General features: G+C 44.0%; 1 protein-coding gene across 1 annotated transcript in view; it reads left to right on the top strand.

Annotated features, from left to right (window-relative positions):
- Window positions 1-9,134: 9,134 nt before the first annotated feature.
- The window catches only part of ST6GAL2 (ST6 beta-galactoside alpha-2,6-sialyltransferase 2), a 54,025-nt gene continuing 40,165 nt past the window's right edge, over window positions 9,135-22,994 (top strand). Inside the window, exon 1 of the mRNA XM_076360126.1 lies at window positions 9,135-9,195. The gene's annotated coding sequence lies outside the window, so the exon portion shown is untranslated. The remainder of the gene's footprint in view (window positions 9,196-22,994) is intronic.

Raw genomic sequence — 22,994 nt, 5'->3', positions numbered from 1 at the left:
CCCCAAACTGATACCACTGTTTGTGGCAAATTTCCCACGTTATGATTCAAATGTTTTCATGATGCAGGGAAAACCAGCACTTTCCCTGCAGTCAGAGGAACTCAAGGCTTTCCAATTATGGTCACACACTCAGTCTTATTAGCACAAAATTTAATTTGCGTTAATCAGACTGAGGTGGGTAGAGCGCGAAATTAACTTGACTTTCATTTTGCATTGTAAGTAAACCAACTCGGTGAAATCACTGTAGAAATCTGAGCTGTGAATGATGGATGAGATGAAAAAAAAATGGAGAATAAACAGTGTTGTGTAATCGTCACTGTACTAAAAGGGATACAGTATTCGATTCAGGTGTCGGAGAAATGCTTTACTTCCCTGGCAAATCAAAGGGCACGTTGCCCTCAGCTGCACCCATATTTTGCCACTGAAGCTGAGAATAGAGTTTAGACCCAAATATTTTTCTTTAGCATCCTCTCTATTTTGAGAGCTATATATGCTCGGTCGATCTTGCCAACAATATTTCAAACTGTTATTTTTGCCAGAAAATTACAATTTAATGAAAATAGAAACACATTAGTTTCAATGAAATCTCCATTCTCAGTTCAAGACTCTTGTTCAAAATCCAGAGGGAAAGAGAAGCGTTTACTAGAGGCAAGCCAGAAGCCACGGGGTGTCCAGCTGGGATATGGGTTTCAAGTGTCTGTTCTTAGTGAGGAAGAGTAAGAACATACACCTGAAATCTTCCACATCCCAGAGAAGTACACTGATGACTGGCTCTTCTGGAAGTGTGTTTTCTCTTGAACTCATTCAAAAGGCTTCTGTTTCACCTCAATGAAGAACAAAGTCTTGACATTTTCCTTTCTTCTCTTCTCTTCTCTTCTCTTCTCTTCTCTTCTCTTCTCTTCTCTTCTCTTCTCTTCTCTTCTCTTCTCTTCTCTTCTCTTCTCTTCTCTTCTCTTCTCTTCTCTTCTCTTCTCTTCTCTTCTCTTCTCTTCTCTTCTCTTCTCTTCTCTTCTCTTCTCTTCTCTTCTCTTCTCTTCTCTTCTCTTCTCTTCTCTTTTTTCAAACCAGAACTCTATTTTCCAGCCAAGGCTAACATTAATTCCCTTTTCCCAACTCTCTGCCACCTTTCCTGTGTGGCTAAAATAAATGTTTGGGAGATGGAAGCTGCCGTATGCACTGGAACCACAACTGCCTCCACCTGAGCCATTTCCTTATAAACAACAGGAAAATTAGAACAATGCTTCTCAAACATTGGCCTCCAACTTTTTCAGTAAGATTTTAACACTTTTTCTCACCCCTTGCCATAAACAGAGAGATTTCTGTCTGGGAGCAAACTGCAAATTTGAGAAGGGTACTGGCACAGCAAGAAAGCTGCAGAAAAGTTTGGAAGATAAAAGGGGCAGGTTCGGAGGGGGGGAAAAGAGAGAGCAAGAAAGACATCCATTTCCTTCAACAAGAGCATAGAAAACTGAGAAACAGTAAAGTTCACTTCTGTGCAGGAAGACCTGGGTGAGATGGGGTTTGGGGCAACTTCAGCTGGGGCAAGAGAATCAGGAAAAGGGGTATGTTACAGCCGTGGTGACACGTGCCCAAATGCCACCTACCTCCTGACAAGAAGACAAATCCTGCTCCTGTTTATACCCAGTGCTAGATAGAGGGGCAGAATGTTCCCTGCACAAAATGGTCTTAATTTTTTTTTCAGGGAAAGAGTAAATTTTATCACCAAATGGGAAACACTGCTTGCTGTTTACTATCTTTAAACTGTGAAATGTGCTGGAAAATAAAGACTTTAATTAAAGTTGTCTTTTCAATCCTATTCCTTGCAAAAAAGTGACACCATTTCAAAACACAGCTTTTCTTGTATGCCTGTATTTACTTTCTCCTTTTTCATATAATAGCTTCTATTTAAGAAATTTCAGCAACATATTTAACATCTTTGCAGATGTAACTGCAACACATTCAAGAGCCTTGCAAAGTAGAATAAAGTTGTATGGTATCTTCTGTGTCTCCAAAAAGGTGGGGAACACAAAATAAACGAGCCTAAAAGTTGTTTTTCCAGATTAACGTCAGAACTCCTGCCTTTATTATTTAAACAAACCAGGTAATGTTTGCACTGTAAAGTTCTGATCTGAAAATACCAAAGCAAGATAGGAACTGGTTTTGCCAACTCTTCCTCTTAACAGTGGAGGGTAAAATTTGCTGACTCGCTTTGTGACAGTAATTGGCAAAAACCCACGTACAGCGCTTTTAACCGTCTTTAAAAAATGTATTTGCATATTCAAAGTATGATACATAGCTTGTATGTATGCAAATAGCCATTAAACCACAGCACTGGTCATATTTCTTTATTTGTCTCAAAGCATTTGGAAAGTACGCATGATGAGAACGGCTTTGCTGCACTGGTCTATCTGCGCTCCCCTGCAGTGGAGAATGAGTCTGGTTTTTTTAGGCTATGTACAGCAGAAAGCAAGGCAGCATTTCCCAGTCCAGCTACAAAGTTACATGAAACAGTGTTCTAGCAATAACTAGCTCTGGAGCAATAAATAACCAGCAACCGAGCTACTCCTGGGAAGGCTCCCTTGCATTTTAAATCAACAAGAAAACAATGACCCATTTTCAAAGTATAAAGTAATTCCTGTCAGAAAACTAATTTTCTTGGGTGGTTCCTAACCAGGTGAAACTAGCGTATGTGACTTCTGCAACGCCGCAGTCCCACTTCAGGCTATGAATCCTGCCCTCGATTGCGCCTGATTCGAGAGACGCTTCTCTGCCCGCGAGAGCGTTGCACCTTGCCCTTGAACACCAAGTCCCCGTGTTTAGTGGCCAGACGACACTAGGAGGGACGCTTGGAGTGGAGGCAGGCACTGAGCATGAATTTTTGAGAGCTTTTCAATCAAATGGTGTAGGGGCACTTTTTTTGGACCTTTCAGTTACATCCGATAAACCCTTAATGTATGAAGGTGGAGGCTGGCCGTGGCAATGAGGACAGCCTGAAGGATCTTCTAGATCCCTTCAGGTACGGGCCCTAAATCAAACCTCCCCAGCGGTCAGCAGGAGGTCAGAGAAGGGGAAGCGACAGCAAAACAGGAGAGGCCTCTCTCCTCATCCGAGCAGGTGCACAACTTGCTGCGGCGCCGCACGCTGCCTGGCCTGAAGGGATTAATTCTGGCCTTGCACGCTGCCCTGGCCCCTCTCTGCGCAGGTCGGGCTGCCTCTGAGCAGGCACGTGCTGCAGCGGGCAGGCCGGGCAGAAAGGGCTCTCTGCCTGCTAGGGTTTCAGGGGGCGAATATCTATTTGCCTCCCTGCTGATAACACCATCACGGCAAATAGGTATTTCTTCTTTGGAAGGAAGTACCCTACTGTACACTGAGAAAGCTGTCATTCCACAACCAATTTTTTTCTCCATTTTCCTGTCTTGATGATTCAGCAGATGCAGCACATTTTTTTCTTCGAAAAACTGCTACATAAAAACATGTTTATTTCAGTTAACCTTTTCAACCAAAGACCCAGCCCACTGCAGCTCATCAATAATGCCTCCATAAATCACAACCGCGCAGAGTGCAGGCAGAGATTAATTCTAAGTAATTTTGTGTATAAAATTTGCTCCAAAACTCATTTATCTCTAGACATTTATTTACATATATAGAATATCCAGGTTTTGAATTCCAGTGAAGTTTTCACTGACTGATTTTTAATAAAAATTGCCTAAAGGCTGCAAATTACTTTAGCATCCTCAACTTCCATTGAAAGGAGGATGACAAAGAGTCAAGGCACAGAGCACCCAATGAGTGCTACTAAAAGTAATAAATAAAAGGGGGGAAGTGGACAGAAACTTCCAGAGCTTCAGCAGAAAAGTGGCTGAGATCATTGTTCAAGTTCATCAAAGCAACCAGCCTTTAGGAACGTTTTACTGCTCATGTCCTTAGGATGCTACAGTCTTCTGCTTGTGAAGGCTTTGCGATCTTGTTAATGTGAAGGACGGACATTTACAATGTTTGTGATTTTAACTGTGTGACTCTGCTTATAACGTTCATGCAGCGCCACAGAAACACTGGCTGGAGGATGTCCACTGAGGTCGGTGGGACGGAGCACCAGAGGGGACAGAAGGGAGCTCCCTGGCCCTGCTCATCTTCCAGTCCCCACCCTGTTACCCACTTGTTTTACAGATGCAGCTGAAGTTCCCCTTTTCCAAAGCTTGGGGATGACTTCTGCAGTAATGTAACAATCGGCAGAAAAATCCAAGCTGAAGATAGGTCGGGCACCTTTGTCTTTTCATCTCAGCTCTTTACTGTTTCTTATGAATCTGGCTCCTTGACAAGGAGAAGTCACAGAGGTGACTTGCATGCGCAAGGGAGTAAATGGACAGGTGACTCTGGCCTGGTTGAAAGTCCGTGCGGTGGACATGGAAGCCCGTGCTTCCTTCCTAAGGCAAATATGAGGGAGAGGAAAGCAAAGAATAGGCTGTGACTCTGATTACCGGCTTCCACATCTGAGCCAGCGCTGAAGGATAAGAATTATTTAATACAGGTCAGGTCAGCAGTAAGTTAGCACTTTCCCTCAAGAGCAGAGAAAACTAGAAAGAGATTGTGTCCCTCATATCTTTGAGTTTCAAGACTGCTTCAGAGATGGTGCAGCTCACGCTTGGTGGCAGGCTCCGAATTCACACCCACTGCATCTCCTACTGCACCTTGCCGAGACGCAACGAACGCTGGCCTGCAACTGGGCTGGCTCATCAGACACACACGGAACAGGATGCACATTTCTTTCAGAGATGATCTATGCCATGCTGGCAGACACCCTCCCCTTCTTTCTTTTCCCATCTGTTCTGTGCAAACAAAAGCAGTTCTTAGAAACACCTTGTACACACACCAGTACCCGTCAGCCAGGATGTGACAAGCCCTGTGAGCCCAGCCAAATGTACGTACGCATCTGGAACTAAACCACCTCACCGCTGAGTCAGGGAGGATTTCATCAGGATGTTTCTGAAGGGCAAAGAAACAGCTTGCTTTGGAGAGGAGGCAATTCTACCAATCACCTGCCACGAGATGATACGAGAAAAAGAAACCAGGCCACACTCTCTCCTAAGGGAGAGTTGTTAATTGAGCTCTGTAGGCTCCGATCCTAAATCCACGTCTGCATCTGAACAGCTACAACACCGAAATGCATCTCAGGTGCGCCGAAGCCAACAACAGTATCTCCAGCTTATTAAAAACCTGCCTGATGATTACAAACAAAAGGCAGGTCAGCACTAACAAGAAACACGGCATGTGACGACCACAGGTCCCTCTGGGTGCAGCAGGACGGGAATGCCTGGTCAGAAGAGCCCTACCCGGAGGCAGCGCTGCTGAAGAGCGAGGAGATTCACCGCCTCCGGAGCTGCTGAAGGGAACAGGCTGCAGCATGCTCCTTCTTCCCTGCCCCAAACAGGGATGGCATGCACCCCCAAGCTGTCTGAGGGTTTGCAGAAAGAGAGCAGTAACCCACCCAACGTGTCCCCTCCAGGACTAATGGCAGAAAACTACCTTGGGGAATTGTGAGAAGTGGGAGATGCACAATCTGCGGGTATCCAGGGCTTACTCACGAATGTAACCTTAAGGGCACCTCTTTTGTTCAAAACCAGACTAGTTCTGAAATAAAATTGCAATTACTTGGGTGAAACTCAGCTTTGGTAAAGTCAATGGAAAAATTCCCTTTTACATCAGTGGAGCCGTATTAGCCAAGGATATATTTTGAAAAGGTTGAATGAGTTTGTGCCAGGGCTTTAAGGATCTTTGTGTACTGTACCCTGCCAGTTTAAATGATGACTACAAAGATCTGATATAAAACTTTTTCCAGGAGAGGCAAAAGCTTTCTCTGTGTCACAGTTTTTAATATACTGCGACTCTTGCTCATAGTAAATTAGGTTATTTATCCCCTTTATTTATATGCACTGCTCCGACACTGTAACAAAACAAAGTGATAGATGCACCTATGCCAGTAGTCAAACTCAATAACAAAGCAACAGCAACTGTGTGTAACTTTACCCTATTGTTATCAATTTATATAAAAGACAAATTCTTCAAGCTGTGAACGTGTGAAAGTAAATTCTTTACCATTCTGGACTGCCAGCAATTACTTTGTCCTCTGATCTCAAACCCTTCCCCAGGCTGCTACGACATCACGGGGGCCTGATGCTGATCTCACAGACCTTATCCCGATTCACTTTCCCGGTTTCCAGGGAAGCTGTTCTTTATTACACCGCTGAAATTGAAGACAGAATCAGGCCAATGGTCAGAAATACCGGATGCAGAGCTCTTCTGTTTTGGAGTTCGGAGTCTAAGCCAGAAGCAGAATGTCAAAGGCAGAAGCAAACCTTATTGGATTGCAGACTAACTCCACCTGCCTTCTGCAGATAAATTTTACATTTAGATGTGTAGGGATGACTCCCACTGCAGTCAATAAAAATTGCGCTCAACCAGCGTTATTTGTCACCAATCCGTTCTGGAAGTCTTTTGCTGAAAGAGAGGGGAGTCTTCAGGCGACAAGCTCTCCTGATACTGTGTTTAAACTGTCTCAGATTCTCATGTAGAATATCTTAGTGCTACCATCTTCCCTGTAATATTCACTTAATTTATGCTATTCATTTACATTCTATTCCAAATTGAAATTCTATTTCACTGGTATATTAAAAATGAGCCTACTAAAGAACAGCACATTTTAAAACAGTAACAGATGGAAAAGTCTGTAGAGTTCTACAAATTTAGATTCCTACTTTAAAATTAATTAAGTAAATAAAAAAATTGATTAAGCAGTATCTACCTTTCACTTCGTTTCTTAAAACATGTGCTTATGGTTTGTTGTATGAGCCAGCACACCATTTTATAGACAGATGCAGCAAGCCTGGGCAACAAATTACTGGGAAAATATCCATCCCTTAATTGCTAATTATGTTTATAAATTTAGATTTTTGAATGAATGCTATACAGGACTATCCCTCAAGCAGCAGCGTGCCCATAGGACCAATCTGTGGATATATCTACATCGCAGTCCCCTTCAATGGCATTTCTGTTGCCTTTATCACGTATATGAAGAAAACCCATTTGCATCACATCGTATCACATTGATAAATGAGGATTTTTATATTTTTGAAGAAATTAGCTCTAGGTTTGAAAGTTGTTTTCACAATGTCCTAGGCTGAGGGGGGAAAAATGTTATTTGTATTCATTAATGGCTTTGCAATTAATGAAACTTCTCAGTTAAATGGGATAAGTAAGTGGATGAACTTCTCTGGGATTTACAATCATTATTTGCTTTTGGCGTGGAGTGTTATTTCAACAATCATATTTTTTAAACTGTTAACCCATTCTTGCTTGTGTTTTGTCTTTCACATCCTTGTGATTTTTCTTCTATTTCCAAGACGTTACATCTTAATTTAGAAAATTGCATCTTTTTTACTTTAGTACTAATTGTTTTCATTTCGGCACTTGTTTCATAGCTTTGAAGACATGCCTTTTGCAGGCATGCTGTTCCGATCATTTTACGCCTCACAAATACGGGCACAAAGAAGCTACAGTCTCGGACACATTTACACAGACGCTTAGCTCAGAGCATAGATTCAGCACAATAAAGGTTATCTGTCATTGTACTGATTATTTGTAAGCGAAGACTTACTTGGACTATTTGCAAAGTAAACTACTATTCAATCTGAACAAAGACAGAAAAATACGCTTTAAGATATTTTTAGCTCTTCAGCAAGCCGAGAAAGGATAGCAACGATTGCACCGCAAACATTTCTTTCTCTGTGCCGCTGGATAGACACCGGAGGTACGGCAGGGGGGATCACTGTCGCTCGGGTCCAGCGGCGTGAGGGAGTATTTGCCGTAGCTCCTTCAGCACCTATTCGAGCTCTCCTTTCCTTTGTGCTCGCTGATCTAACAGCCCTGTATCGCATTGTTTTTCTACCCGCTTTATGAGCGAGTTAATGTGTTTCTTCTCAGGAGACCTTTAAGCTTAAAATATTTCCTTAATTAACGACGGAGCCTAATCTTAAAGAGCCAAAGCTGGCTGCGGCGCTTGCACGCCGACTGGGTGCAAGAGCCCCACCACCCCGGCTCCCGGGGGAGGGCCGAGTAAGGGACCATGCCTTCAACTTTCCGGGACGGCCGCAGGGAGACCGCCCTTGCCCGGCCGGCCCCGCCGGGGTCCCGCTGCCAGAGCTCGGCCGCCGCCGCGGTGCCGGAGCCCCGAGGCGCTTTCCGTGCTCGGCAGGCCGGGGGAGGCGAGGCGACGAGGCTGCCGGCCCGGCCCCCACCCCCCCCCGGCTCACCTCCCACCCTTCCCTCCCGCTTTGAACTTCTCCAGCACACGCCGCTGAAGGTGCAGCGCGGCCCCCCAGCCACGCCAACGCGGGGGAAGGCGCAGGGCGGCTCCCCCATCCCCGCGCGTCCCCCCGCCAGGGCGGGGGAAGGTGCCCCGCTGCCGCCGGCCCCGTGCGCTCCCCCCGCGCGGGGAAGACGCAGCGCTGCCCCCGGCCCCCTGCCCACGCGGAGGAAGGTGCCCCGCTGCCCCCGGCGCCGGGGTGGCCCCCTCCCGCCGCAGCGCCCGCCCCTCCCGACGGGGGCCGCCCCGCCCGCCGCTGCCCTTCCCGAACAATGAGCCGGGACAGCGCGGCACGGCCCCGGGGCAGCCCCGGCATGTCCGCCCCGCCGCAGCCCCGGCCCCGGCCCCAGGCAGGCGGCCCCCTCCGCCCGGCAGCCAGCGCAGCCTCCCGCCCCGCCGCCGTAGCGCCCGGCTCCGCCCGCGAGGTAACGGGGGCGGGGGCGCCCCCCATCCCGGGAGGGGCCGGGCGGCGGCGTGCGGGCAGCGGCGGGGGCGGCCCCGGCGGGCGGTGGCTCCCGGGGGTGGGGGGGGGGGGCGGCTCCCGGGGGGTGGGCAGCGCCCGGGGGGGCGGGGGGCGGTGCCGCGCCGCGCCGCGCCGCTGCGAGCCGCCCGCCGCCCCTGTCACCTCCCGGCGCTGGTGCCGCTGCGATCCGGCGGGAGCCGGGGTGCCGCCCGCCCCCGGCGGCTGCCCGCGCCCTGCGCTTTGTGCGTGCGGCGGCCACCACCATGCGGGGGGAGAGGCAACTCGTGGGAAGCGGCGAGGCGGAGCGCCCGCGCCGCCCCGGCTGCTGCACCTCGGGGGGCAGGCGCCCCAGAGAGCCCTGAGCGCCCCGGCGGTACGTAGGGGCACCCCCGGGCGGAAAGCACTTCTTTTTTGGCGGGGGTGGGGTGGGTGGGGGTGGGGTGTGTGTGAGGGGGGTGGTTCTACTGTGCAGCGTTTGCTGAAAGGAAAATCCTGTACGTGAAGCCATATGGATTCTCGGTGGCATAGCTTAGTGGCTTCTTGGCTTCACAGTTTTCAGGCGGGGAGTGTGCAGGGTGTGCTTTCAGAAGGGTTCGCCTGCTCAGGAGAGCTTGAACAGATACGTTTAGAGAAGCGGTGCTTTCCAGGAATTTAAATGAGACCTTTTTTGGGGGCTGCTTTTCAAGGCTATTCTATTAGTTCTATATTTGCTTTTGCAGATTGCGCTTATAAACAGTTAGGCAGCCGTATTAGCAGATAAAAATCGGTATTCTCAAAGGGAAAAAAAGGTCTTTGCGAATTTACCTCTGATAAGCAGTGTAGATCACTTGTGGTCTGCTCATATATTTTATCGAGAACATTATCATCTCTCATACTCAACTACCATTTGTAGTTTATTCTGTCATGGTAACGTGTTTCAGTTGGTACTAGAAAAAATTTCGATGAGGTTACTCGTTCAAGTAATTTAGTTGATAACTGTTGGAGTAAGATTTAGTCTTCTCATTTCTTCACGTGGAGAGAAATGTTAAGTGATAGGCAAGCCTCAAGGTTAAGGTTTTTCCTCGTTTTTCAATCTGGTTTTCCTTTTTCAGTCTTGCAAACTTTCTGAACTTTAACCCTTTGCAATGAAACTTTCCAGGCGTGGTGTCTGCATCCAGGTAATTTTAATACATACATATGTATATGTCTTTTTTTGTTTGGAAAATCATGCGAAAATAATTCAGCTGGTTTTGATAGTGTGGGACTTTAGGATATGGGGAAAGAATTACTACATTTTTTCCATTTAAAGATGAAGCTCTTGCAGGTTTTTTTTAACGGGGGGTTTTATTATTATTTTAAATTTGAAGTATTGTTTAGAGGTATTTTTCCTTCATACGCGCTTTCCGATTAAAATACTGTTTGACTGGAAATCCTGCCGTGGTTACTTACTGGTTTTGTGTGTGTCTTGCTAAGACCAAAAGCTGCACTACTGGGAAGAGATGTGCTATTTGTTGCTGAATGAGAAGCTGTGATAAAGGGTCTGGAGGTGAGGTCCTGCCTGAGTATTCAAACCCAAGGATATTCGGCGCTGATTCTGCACCTGACAACAAAGGGGCGTCTTGGGAGACGCCTCTGCTGAAGCAGGCAGGGCTCCACTTGCCGTTTGCTGTCAAAGTGCTGGATTTGAGATCTTGTAAGTGAAGACTTTGAACTATTTGTAGGCAGAAGTCTTCTGTGATGGAGGTTAGGACCTCCGCAACTCCTGATGTGGTAGTCAGAGAACTCTTTTTCTTCTACAGTTTGTCTGGGCAGAGGACAGGATTTCCCAGCATTGTCCACACTGCACATTCAGAGTTGGAGGATGTATACAAAATGTTAGAGGTTTTTTGCAAAGTTGCAGACCTCTACATCTATGTTTTGTGATGTGTTTTCTACTGAGGAAAGGAAAAGAAAGGCCAAACAATAGGGAAAGTGTTATAAAAACTTTATAAAAGGAGCTTAAAGGGATGTTAGGATTGCATATGTAAACGTCGCAGTGGAAAGACATTATGGAGAAAGTTATATGTTCACCTTATCTCTGTCCTTCTTTGAAATCTGCAAAATGATTGTTATATGCCCTCTTAGATTAAACGTAGAGTTGTGCATAAATAAAATCTGGAGATACCATTTCCTGATTTAAAATTAAGAAAGCAAAATAGAAAACAATTGTAATCCTACAGAATTGGATTTTTTTTTTCTATTCCAAATTAGTGAAATGAGATAAAACAGCATCCTGTTGGTAGCATCCTAATGACTGCATTGTGAATTGATGCTGTATATGTTAGCTACTGCATATACTAGTGGAGCATGCTGGATTTTACATAAGTTGTTGGAATGCTACTGGTCCATCAGAAATTGTATGCAAATCTCTCTGCAGTAATTTTCAGATTGTGTTTTGGGAACTTCTCTGTATTTGCTAAGCAATTGGCTGGCGGTCTACAGAGATGTACTTGGGCACATGGCGTTGGCTCATTTTCCATGTATTTAGCTACTAATGGCATTAAAAGAAGCCAAAATTTATTAAATACCTCTCTAATACTAATTATCTTGATAAGAAATTGCTGCAAATACTATTAAAATTGCAGAGGTATACAAATGCTGTGTGATTGGTGAAGGCAAATCCGGGGAATAGGGTCAGTGGGAAATCTGTTGATCTGCAAAGGTCTGTTGAGATGCTGTTGCTGCTACAAAAAAACTGGGCTCCCCTGTGACACCGTAACTTTGGAACAAAGGCGTAGGGACTTGATTCAAGGAACGGAAAATCTGGCTTTGCTGCTGCTTTCGTAGTGCAGAAATAATTTTTGTCGAGTAAGGCTGTTGGCTTCCCCAGAGTAAAGGTTTACAACCCCTAAATAGCTCTTCCTGACACTAAGCAGTATCCCTCTCACGCGTTTGAAGTGTGTTAGAAAGGCTGGCTAGTAACGTTGGTACTGATGAACGAAAAAGGAAGAAATTTACAGCATCAGATACTCTTCTTTAAATTATTTCCCTTGTTGTTAGTTATTACCAAGCATTAGACTGCCACACTTGAATATAATTAACGTAGTAAATGGTTTATTAGGCACCATCTGAACTTTTGTCGTGTTTAATTATAGAAGCTTAGTGCAGTGGTCTGTGTACGATATTCAGCCCAAATAATTGCTTTCAGACTTTTATCTGACCATGGTTATTTTTGGAGCAGCTGCATGCATGGCTTTTTCCTGAACTTTGCACTTTTTAGGCTCTCATTTGCAGTCATGCCACTACATTTCCAATTTGCATAACTAAAAGCAGTTGCGTTGTGATTTTACTGGTAGTAATTCAGAGCAATTGTTCTGCATGCCGTCATATGGTAAAATGTTTTGATCTTCCTTAAAACTCTATCATTCATATTTAGGTGTCCACCAAACCATGACACAAATGGGAAAGCTGCAATTAATTTTTTTCTGAAAGTTTTGAAACGGTTACTGAAGTTAAGAGTATTTCTTCCAGTGACATTGTGTGTCTTGAAAATTATTTTAAGAATGTAAAAGTAGCGGCATGGAATGAAATCTGCGCCACAAAGAATTTACAGTAAAGGGTTCAGATACAGCAACCCCTGCTTCATGTGCTTAATCGTATATATTAATTCCATAACAAATGGAATTTATTAGAACTCATGGTGTCATATTTAGGGGACAAGATCATGTGAAAAGCTGACTACAACTACCATATTATACCTGAGAATAATGTAAAAAACCCTGATACCTGTGACGGGTCTTACGAGCATTTTGTATTTTAGATCCAGTCTTTTCTATGGTGCAACCATAGAAAACTGGTTTTCTTCATCAGTAACACTCGGAGAAAAGCAATTTTGAAAAGAAATTCAGATTTATTTTTATTTGGTTTGAAAATTTTACATAGACTAGAAACAGTGCTTCAATAGTTGGCCTTGAGGGCAAAGCATGCCAAAATCGTTATGTTTGTTGTATACATTTTTCAAAGATTGGCTACTTCCAGGAGGATAAATGCTTGAAGAATTCAATGTCAGGGAGCTGATGCCAGTGTTCTTGATGAGGGTCCTTGACCTTGGGAACTTGCTCCTGACAGATGCTCTGAGAGAGCCTGTTGGTCTACAGGCCTTCAAAGCCCCCTTCGACGCCGGTCGCTTTGGAGAGGCCAAATATTCCACGCTGCTGAAGATGACCAGAGGTTCGGTGGGAGCTGGGGAAGTGGAGCAGAGCAGGGCTCTGGGATGTGGTGGCCTGGGTTGCCGTTACATTTCGTTTGAGATGCGACCTTGTGTGTTGTGTGTGTTGTTGCATTGTGCTTTCTGGAAGGCTGCACTTCAGAAATCTAAATGTAAATGAAAAGTAAATGTTATTCATTGCATAGCTCTGTGGTTGGCATCGGAGTAGGATTCACCGCAGGTTTTGTACAATCCACTGTTTATTGTATTAAATTGTACAAATACTATCTGAGATTAGGGCGTTTTATAGCCAGGGTTGTGAAGGGACTGCGATTGCTCTCTGGGGACTGAACGTAAAATCGTGTGAACCAAATGGCTGCTAACCGTGGAAAGGAAAGTTTCTTCTTCCCTTGTGATGCGTATCTGTCTGGGTGGAAGATATGTGGCCCACCACGTGTAGAGGACTTAGTGAGACGGGGTGATTTGTTCTGCAACTTTGTGAATTCATTATGTCATCGATGGAGCCAAAGGTCTGGAGGGTGTAAAATTTGATGAGGGATCTTTATAGGATACTTATTTTAAAGTAGCTCTGCTATGCTAAGTTCTGTATTTAATTTTGGTAGTGGAGTTGCCTTTCAGTCCATCACTGGAAGGACAACTTTTGGTCTGGTCACCGTCCTGTCTGTCCCTCAGCAAAGGCTCTGATCGTCTCTCTATGAAATACCAAGTCTCTTCTGCCCATGATGTTCTGTTTGAGGGACAGGGACCAAAGTAAACACCTTTTGTGTATAAAAATGTAGTGGTGTGCTCTACAATCATGGTCCAAAATGCCCTCAGTCTTTGCATAACCGAGCAGTGCAGAATTTGACATTCTGTTATGAGGCTGATTCCTAGATAAGAAGATGCTGGTTCGAAGTGCTGTTTCAACACAATGCGTTGCAAGTCTGAAAAATATTGTAGGTAATTTATAATTCAGTATGCAGAGCAGGAGGTGTTTGGCTCTGGCCTGGCAATGGGATATCGGGCCATTCACCCTTACGCTGCGGCGGTGAATGGAGGTCAGTAACAAATGCAAGCTGTTACCATCTGATGGCTGTTTAGTCACCTGTGAAATGTGGTTTCTGATAGACAGGTTTCCACATCATAGGAGCAGCCACTGCAATTAGATGAGCAGAGCCAGCCCCCTTGTCGAAAGACTCGTTTGAGTGGCTAACAAGCACATCACGCCTCATCTTAGCTTAAAACCGATCCCACCAGTTAAGTGTTTCCAAACACAGCGTAGGGACCCGTGATGGCTAATCGTGCTCTGTCTGCTGGTGGAGAAAGAGGATGTTTTATTGTTGGAGCTGTTGGCCTGTCTCTCCTAGAAAGGCTTAATCTGTAAAGGCAGAAAGAAGTAGAGCACGCAGCAGCATACATGAGGTCCTGGCTCCATCTGAAGTTGCTTGCAAAATGTTCAAAGGCTTCACTGAGTTTAGGATTTCATCCCGTGGAAGCATTATAGAGGGCACGCTGTATCTCCCAGTGAAGCTAATCATGTCCAGACTTGATAGTAGTTACTGACAAATTGGCTGAGAAGTCAGTGATTAATTTTAACAAATGAGTTTTCTTTGGATGCAAGCTCACGCATGCCAGTTATAACAGTATGCCTATGATAAAATTAGGGATTTTTTTTCTTAGATTCAAATCTGCTGGTGAGTGATTATTTTTTCCAATGTCATTGTAAGGCGGGGGGGGAACCCAGAAGTGCTCTTTCTCCCCCCAAATACCCTTAATACCAAAGAAATGTTTAAAGTAGTTGCAAATTTTTTTTCTAGCGGTTAAGGAGTATTTAAATGTATTGTATCATACAGTCTGGAAGGTCTCTAGTGTCTTCAGTGAAGTACAGGCCTAATACCTAGTCCCGTAAAATCAGGGAAAGGTCTTGGACTGCCTTTAAGCAGGCTTTGGATCTAGACCCCTGTGATTCCTAGATTGTATTCCAGCTGCAGGCTCCTTTCAACAGGAGACAATAAACTTGGGTGGTAGGAAACAAAGCTCTTAGGAAACATATGCGAGTTGGGTCGTATTTTGATGTATCGAAGACGCTGGTTTTAAAACAAAGCCCGCTTGGGCTAAATATATCACGAAGCGTTATAAAAGAAGCATTAAGAATAAAAGGAGTGCAGGAATTTTTTGAAGAAAGCAGTGTACGCTATGTGATTTTTTTTTTTCCCTAAAGGTTGTGATGCTAGCTTAGAAATTGCATTATAGCTGATAGACAAGAAGCGTTATTTCTTAAGAAAACAAATGTGGTTTATAGGAAAATCAAGCAGTGACACATTTTTATACGTTTAACTTGGATATAGCCTTGCAGATGGATGCAAGGCTGCAATCTAACTACCTTGACTCCACACACAGACCTCTTATTAGCACAGCTGAAGGGCTCAGAATATCAAGGGTGGTTTTACACTGATGAGTTTGCGTGGCTGTAGCTGTGTGGTGTTGACATTTTCTTTATAATATGCCACCTTTTTTTCAGAAGCGTATCGTTCACCCATAAAACGCATGTTCTGATTTAAAGCATAGTTAAAAGGTCTACTTAGCGGAAGGAGAAGTTTTACTAAGTATAAAAATGATTGCCTTGACAAAATGGAGAATAATGTGGCATTAACAAAGAGAACTCACTTTTCTTTTTCTTTCTTTTTATTTGGTTTTGTTTAACATGCATAACTCTTGGTACCCTTAGATTTAAAAGACATTTAGAAAAAGACATTTAGAAAACTGGAAGTCCCTTAAAAGATTGTTTCCTTCATTATCTTGACAAACCTTGAAAAGCAGTTTCTGTGCCTGCATAGTGATTATGTTTCAGAAACAGTTCTTAGGGATTTTATTATGTGCTGAAACATATGTTTATAAAAAAGACTATAACCTGGTGGAAAAATTGTCTTATAATAATAAACCTGTCGATGGGCCATATGCTGCCATCAGTATGTTTGAAAAAATAAATTCTTCTACAAGTGTTAAGTAAGTTTACAGCCCAAGTGTTAAGTTAGGGTCAGACTGTGACTGGCCCGCTGTGGATTGAGAGGGGGAGGAAAGTGCAGGCAGATCCTCCTCATGCTCTTTTCATTAGCTCGCACAGCAGCCGGCGAGGTGGAGCGGGGCAGCACCCCTTCCCAAAGGGCAGTGGAGGCAGGAGCTCCGTGGGAGACCGCGAGAAGTCCTCCTGCTGCAGCTTTCCTTGGTGCGCCGCAGGTTTGTGCCAACCCAGCGCAGGGCTGTGTATTCTGTAAAACTTGTCTGAGCTTTGCGTGGTCTCTCCTGAGAAGAGCAAACCTCTGAGGTAGGTTATCTGCATTTAAAAGGTGGCAGAACAGATATATGAAGCCAGTACGAATAAAAGAACTCTGATAACTATGCAGTTGGATGAGAAATGTGGAAAAAACTTCAGTTCTTACTATCTACTAGGTAGATCATTTATATTTTATGGATTTTTTTTGTGCTCGTATCACCGTTTTTGTTTTTTTAAATGTAGGTGATGTGGTTGTGGCAAAATCTTTTGTTTCTGAAGAGCAAAAGTAAGATGCAGTAGGTCGAAGAATGTGTCATTCTCAAAAAGCACTTCTGTGTGGGATCAATGTTTGGTAAATGTAGACACTTTCAAGCCTATTCTACTTTGGATGCACTCGCATAGCTCCTGTGAATGGGAGTCACGCATGTGTGCATCTCAAAAAGAATAGGTCTCTTTGTAACTGAGGCATTTTCTGTGTAGAAACATACTTCACCGAGAAGTGTTTTTAATGTCCTAATGTTTTCCGCCACTGATCAGCGGTGCACTGCTTGTTTTTCCTGGCAACTCGGCAGGTGATAGTCATTGTCAAAGGAAATATCAAAGATTAAGGAGAATTGTTTAAAGTAGTTGACCATTGCTGAAGGCTGTGTCAAGAGATGCATGAGGTTGCCATAGTATCCGTTATCAAAATCAAGACTGCTTGTGAACAGAGCAGTCCCCACCAGGAGCGAGTTCCTTACCCACAGTCTTTCCAGGGTTCATCAAAGCTTTTAGTTTGCTCAGGGGAAATTTGCTTCTTGAGGGCTGAGATCTTCCCCCTGGGTTTTCCTGCCCAGAAGTCTAATGAGGTATGTTGTGTCTATGTGTACGAGGCTCCCAATCTGGAAGAGGGCCTTGGAGACCGAGGGAGTGGAGCAGAGAGAGGGAATAAGCTGCAGAAGAAGCACCCAGACCCCACCATGCAGTTTGCAATCACTGTGGCAATGGAAAATAGATTGGATCAGTAATCCACAGAGGAGGGGGTACTTGGGAGTTATGTGGATGTTCCCTGGGAAAATTTTTGTGCACGTCAGAGAGTAAGGCTAAGTATGGATTGAAGGAGTAGGAGGATGACAGTAAGTCTTGGGAGGAAATCATCTGTGCCTGGTGCGTGCTTATTTTTCCAAGAGGGGCACTTTGGTACTGGCAAGGCTTGGAAGCACTCTGGGACCATTTCTCTTCAGCCTGGTGAAATGTAGCTCCCCCACGGAGACTGTAAAGTCCAGGCAAGTTCTTAAACCCAGTGGGACCTGAGGAGAGGGTCCTGGGCTTCGGCACTGCCTCCTGAGCACAGCTGATGAGGTGATTGAGGAGCCTGCACTGGGCCAGGCTGGCTTGCCTACGGTATATACAAGCCAACATGTGGTGTTAACAACTGCAGCGCTCAGAATTTGCACAAACCCACATTTAGTAGTAAAATAGCCTGCAACTAGCCAAAGGCACCAGTAGTAGCCAAGCAAATTTGGAATGTCTAAGCCAACCATTTTTAAGTTATGATGAGCCAAAAAAAATTAGGACACAGTCCAAGAAATGGAGAACACCTCACTTTTCTGGAACTCTCATATCTCCAAGATGTCTTGGCCGATCTACCTCAAACTTTCCAGAGAAGCTTTCCTTGGCACAAGACCATGACTGTGAAATTTCATGTGACTGGGTTTTACTTTGTTGAAGTTATGAAGGTTAAAACCAGAGTTTGTTATAGAAAGCTAATCTCTCCCTTAGAAATATTTCTGCATAGTTGATATTCATTCCATCGTAATTGTTCACTGCTATTTCTTGTTCAGGCTGATTGTATTTTTTCTATTTATTTTAGGTTTGATTTTTTTTTTTTTAAAGGGTAAATTCAGAGCAGTATAGCTTGGAGCCAAATTGTGCGTGGCTGTGTACAGGCGTACGTGGTAAGGCAGAAGCATTAGCCCAGTATCTACTGGAGAAGGAGTCACAGTTAGAGTCCTGCTCCCACCTGACTATTGCTGGAGAGCTTTTTGGAGTGTCTGGTTTGAGAGCTCACTGTTTGATACAGCTTTTCCCTCCCTGCTTGGTAGAAGAGAGTGTCTTTGTTGGCCTAGTTATACTCTCACCTCCAGGTGAAAAATGTTTCTGTTTGATGGCCATCTTGTCATTCAGGGTTTCCTTAGTGGCAGCTCCTGCTGTGGAAAGGCATGAAGGGGGCAATAACCTGAGACTGGGATCAGTGTTCTCCGTGTGTGCTCTTGAGCTGCTCTTCACTGTGTCTAAACATCTGTAGCCTGAAACGTCCAGCTGCCAAAATTGCAAAATTTCAGATAGGTATTAGAAAATATAGAGAAAATGTTTGTGTGTCTGGAAATGCTTTTTATTTTTCAAGTTAGGGGCACCTTAGCTGTGACTTAATTCTGTATAGGAGTGAGACCTGGTTGTGCACCAGCCCTTTCCTCTGCTCTGAGTGCTCTTTTCTGAATGATGTGAAGACCAAAGCATGCCGTTGCAGGTACTTGCTGTTGTTAGATGGAGCCAAATGAGCAAAGGTCTCTAAATACGCTGTATTTAAAGACACTGAATTAATTTGGCTGAGTCACTTTATAGACAGAGTGAGCAGGGCTGGAACAGATGTCAAGCTGGAATGAGCCCTCACCCTGAGGCAGGGGCTGAGAGCGTCTGAAGTTGATGCTCGACTGTATTTTTCTTTCCGGGGCTCGAGTTTAAAAGCGCCAGGAGAGACTCGGCAGAAGTCAGGAGGTGCTGCTCCTGGAAGAGACAAGGTGCTGTTGATCACTGTTTGGCAGGACTCTTTTTTCAGGCAGGATCACCCAGCACCTGCTGAGCTCTGCAGTTCATGAGGCCAGGAGGTGCTCCATGTGTGTGCAAGGCGCAGTCTTTGTCCCGTTTGCCATCTGTGCCGGTGCTAGCATCTGCAGCAGAGGGACATTACTGCTTCTTGCCTAACACATCCCACACCAAACGTACAATTGTCCGTCGAGATACAGTACATTATTATGGGTTAATTCCTGAAAAAGGGTGTCTGCATAAAATACCTATCAGAAGGTTTTCTATTTGCTCAGGCGTTTTATTATTAGGAGCACTAAAAAGACCAACAGAGCCAGCTAAAAATCAATCTGCCGCTATATAGGCAGCCAATGAGAAGAGTGCAGGGTGGGTGTAATGTGATCACAGCTACTTAAACCAGTGATCAGATATACTGCTACAGCCTGCAAAAGCTGCAAGCAGTAGAGAAACCCTGCTGAAAACTCCTGGACCACGGAATTAAAACAATTAAGCCTTGCAGTCACTGGAATATACATTGCTCTTGCAGGGTCGTCACGAGATAAATAAGGGCACAGCTAGAGCACGCTGTATATGTGGAACTCTGCTTTTGTCGTGTGTGACTCAGAGGCTCTTTATTTTTTTTCAAACAATAACTAGTTGCAGTTGAAAGTGCCCCAAGGATTCTTCAGGTGGTGATAGCACCAAGACCATAGCCATCAAAGAGGAACTGCAAAGCAATATGAATAGATATGAGGATGCATCTTTTGATTCCTGAGCTAGCTCAAGCATCACTGCACGGCACTGTAGTGCTCTGCATAGAGACTTCCTGAACAATTTCTTCAGCAAGCAGGGCCCCGACGGAGGAGATCACCTCAATGAATTTTTATCTTCTTGGCATTTCTAGAAATAGTGTGTCTGTGCTCTTCAGACTGCAGAGCTGCAAAGCTTTGAATTACTACTGGTGCTACTTCATCCCGTGCTTGCAGATGAAAGTTTCCAAGGAGTCTCATAAACCCGTTGCACGAGCTGAGAGAAGGGATAGGAAACTGCATAGCCTGTAATACTGCAATATTGTAATATTGTCTACTGCTGCAATAACCCCTGCTGTGTTTGGAAGGTCTCAGGCATACCAGCACCATGTCTAATCAGTCAAGCAGCCAATAATAATTCATAGCCTTGACTGCTGAGAAATTCAGCATGGCTAAGATAGACATCTGATCCAGCTCAAGAAAGAAGCTCAAGAAAGTAAAGGCCTCTTTCTACAGTAGTTTGCTTTTTGATAGTGCCACTTTAACCCCGTTTCTGAATTTGTTTACTTATTTTCTAAAGAATAGTTAAGAAGTATGACACTTTAAAATAATAAAATTACCCCCCATTAAATCCTTGATATTATTTCCTTATTTACTGACTTTTAACATTTTAAGTAAATGAGGCAGGAATGTTAACAGCCAGACAATGATACAGCTGTGCAAAGACAATAAAGCTGTTAGATGGACGCTACTGGAGTTTTGTGACTCAAAACTGTATTATAAGTGCTGAATGTACCCAGTAAGTATATGTGATAGAGTATGAAGTCTTCCTTACCTTACGACTGGATTAAAGTCAGCCTCTTTATATGTGATTCCCCCCGCCCAGTTGTTTGGAATCAGCTATAAAGCAGCAAGTGTGGTCAGTAACAGCGGAGCAACAGGAGAGTTGCTCATTACCCCACTGTCCAAGTTTCTCAGAAAGTAATATTTGATACCACACCAGTGCCACTGTGGTTTTGGGATGTAAACGGAAATTGAGTTTTTCATTCAGATTCGCTAAACAAAACAGTTATATTTTTGTTCTTTGAAATACAATACCTTTTTAAGCAAAAGATTCCCCTCATTTTCCATCCATCTGAAGCGAGGTTACAAAAGAAGAAAATTGCAAGTCCCATGTATGAGAAGTGCTCGGGAAAATGTCAAGTGACTTGGAAACAGGCATGCTGAATAAAAGTGTCGTCAAGAAAAAGACAGATTGGGTCAAGACTTGCAGCAATGGTGACTGGTTCGTAGGTCTTGGAGATGGTTCAGAATAGGGATGCTACTTCTCCTGAGGTTTGGAAATCAAGAGGTGGTTATAGTGACATGGTGATGCTGGAGGAAACACACAACTAATCTGGAGTCATCAGTCACTGGCTGAAATGCTGGAGAAGTAGTAGCTGTACAGAGAGTATATAGAGTACATAAAATATGTATTATATTAACAATGTTACATTTTCTAAGAAGAAAGACAGTGCTTTTAGAAAGCAAATGTTGTGTACTAAAAGTCTATTTTTTCCCCGATTCTCTGATGCCTAAGCCAAGTGAAATTGATTTTAAACCAAAGACACCGATGTGCCTGTTTCTTACAACAGTGTGCTTGGCAGAAAAGTGATATTTTAGAATTCACATAAACTTGGATTCTCTTGACTCCTGGAAAGGCAACTGTATATGTTACCCACTGACGGAAACGTGGGCTCCTCTACAGCGTGCCCTTGGGCATGTTCTATTTAAGTGGCTTGAAAATATGTGATTATTCTTCATGTGCTTGTCCATACTCGGTTTCTTTATGGAGACAGTGACATTTACAGTATCTGCAGTCTGGAATACTGCTTTTGCCATAGCTTTTAATGATTATCTCCGTTTACTAAAAAAAACTAATTGGAGACCTTGGCATGGTGATGGCGTGGAAGGTTCAGCAGACACAAATTGTTACCCGTATGTGGTGATAAAGTTAGAAAACACTTTAAAGGAATGAAGCTTCCCATTTGCTTGATCTGAGCCATACAAATTCTTTTCCTTTAATTTCTCTTCCCTCATGGTATAAAACTATGTAAGTCTGCTCATTCTTTCATCAAAAATGATTCAGACCTGAGGGACACTTGTAATTTGGAAGTAATTAGTAAATAAGTCAGATAAATACTATCCATTGAGAATTGTGAAAGCACACTGGATAGGATTCTTGAAGAGCTGTATCAAATTCGAACAATTAAAGCTTAAAAAAATTATCAGTAGTTAGTATGATAAGTCCATTTCATCATAAATTAGTTCACTGTTAATAATTGCTGCTGCTTTCGGAGCAATCTGAAGAGATTTAGCAATCTCAAAAAGTAGTTAAAATAGAAGAAAATCTGTAAAAGTACAGCATCTTTAGACTAAAACGTGGCGGTATCCAGCTACCTGATTTGCAATGCGAACTTGGGGTGTGCGCTGGCAGTCAGTGCTTGTGTGCAAATGCAGTCGGTGGGGTTCTGTGTCCAGAGCTGGACCTCAGGTCTGTGGGTGTGGGTACTCCCTCCTCCCTGACTAACTTTAAACAGTATTTCTTCTGGTTCTTCTGGGACACAACATATTGTCTGTCTGCTTGTTTAAGAAAAGCTCCGTGGTGCTCATTTTCTTGTGTTAAGTCAAAAATCCCCAGCTTGTGTGGCTGCCACTGTTCACAGAATTGGGCTCTTTAAGTGGAAAAGCAGAATGTGAGGTACAAGATATGTTTGAATAAATGTGGTTTGTAAGTAGACCAGTCTACCACCACTCATAAATTCGTCTTAAAGTCTTTGTATTCCTCTACTTAAATGTCGCTTCAGGATTGTGAGATGCTACAGGATTCTGCTGTGGCTTTGTATCAGCGCAGGGGTAATGGGAACACACAGAGCTGTGCCATTCCTCCCTGGGAGTAACCTGGTGTCTCTCACGGCTCTCCAGGGTCTGTTACAGGTAATATCAGACTTCATACCTGGGGTTTTTATATCATACAATTCACTATAGTTACTAGAAGTACTATGAAATTGTACAATGCATTAAAATAAAGTACAAGGTACAATGAACTAAGGAAATATACTATTCCTATATAGAGTTGCTTCTGCTGTGTTCGATTAGTAAATTTTGTTTAATCAATTCACCAAACCAGGTTTGGTGATTGGTAGGTTTACTTATAGTGG

This window comes from Aptenodytes patagonicus, chromosome 1, assembly GCF_965638725.1.
Source record: "Aptenodytes patagonicus chromosome 1, bAptPat1.pri.cur, whole genome shotgun sequence".
NCBI classification, from domain to species: Eukaryota; Metazoa; Chordata; class Aves; order Sphenisciformes; family Spheniscidae; genus Aptenodytes; species Aptenodytes patagonicus.
This window is presented reverse-complemented; position numbering and strand designations above follow the sequence as displayed.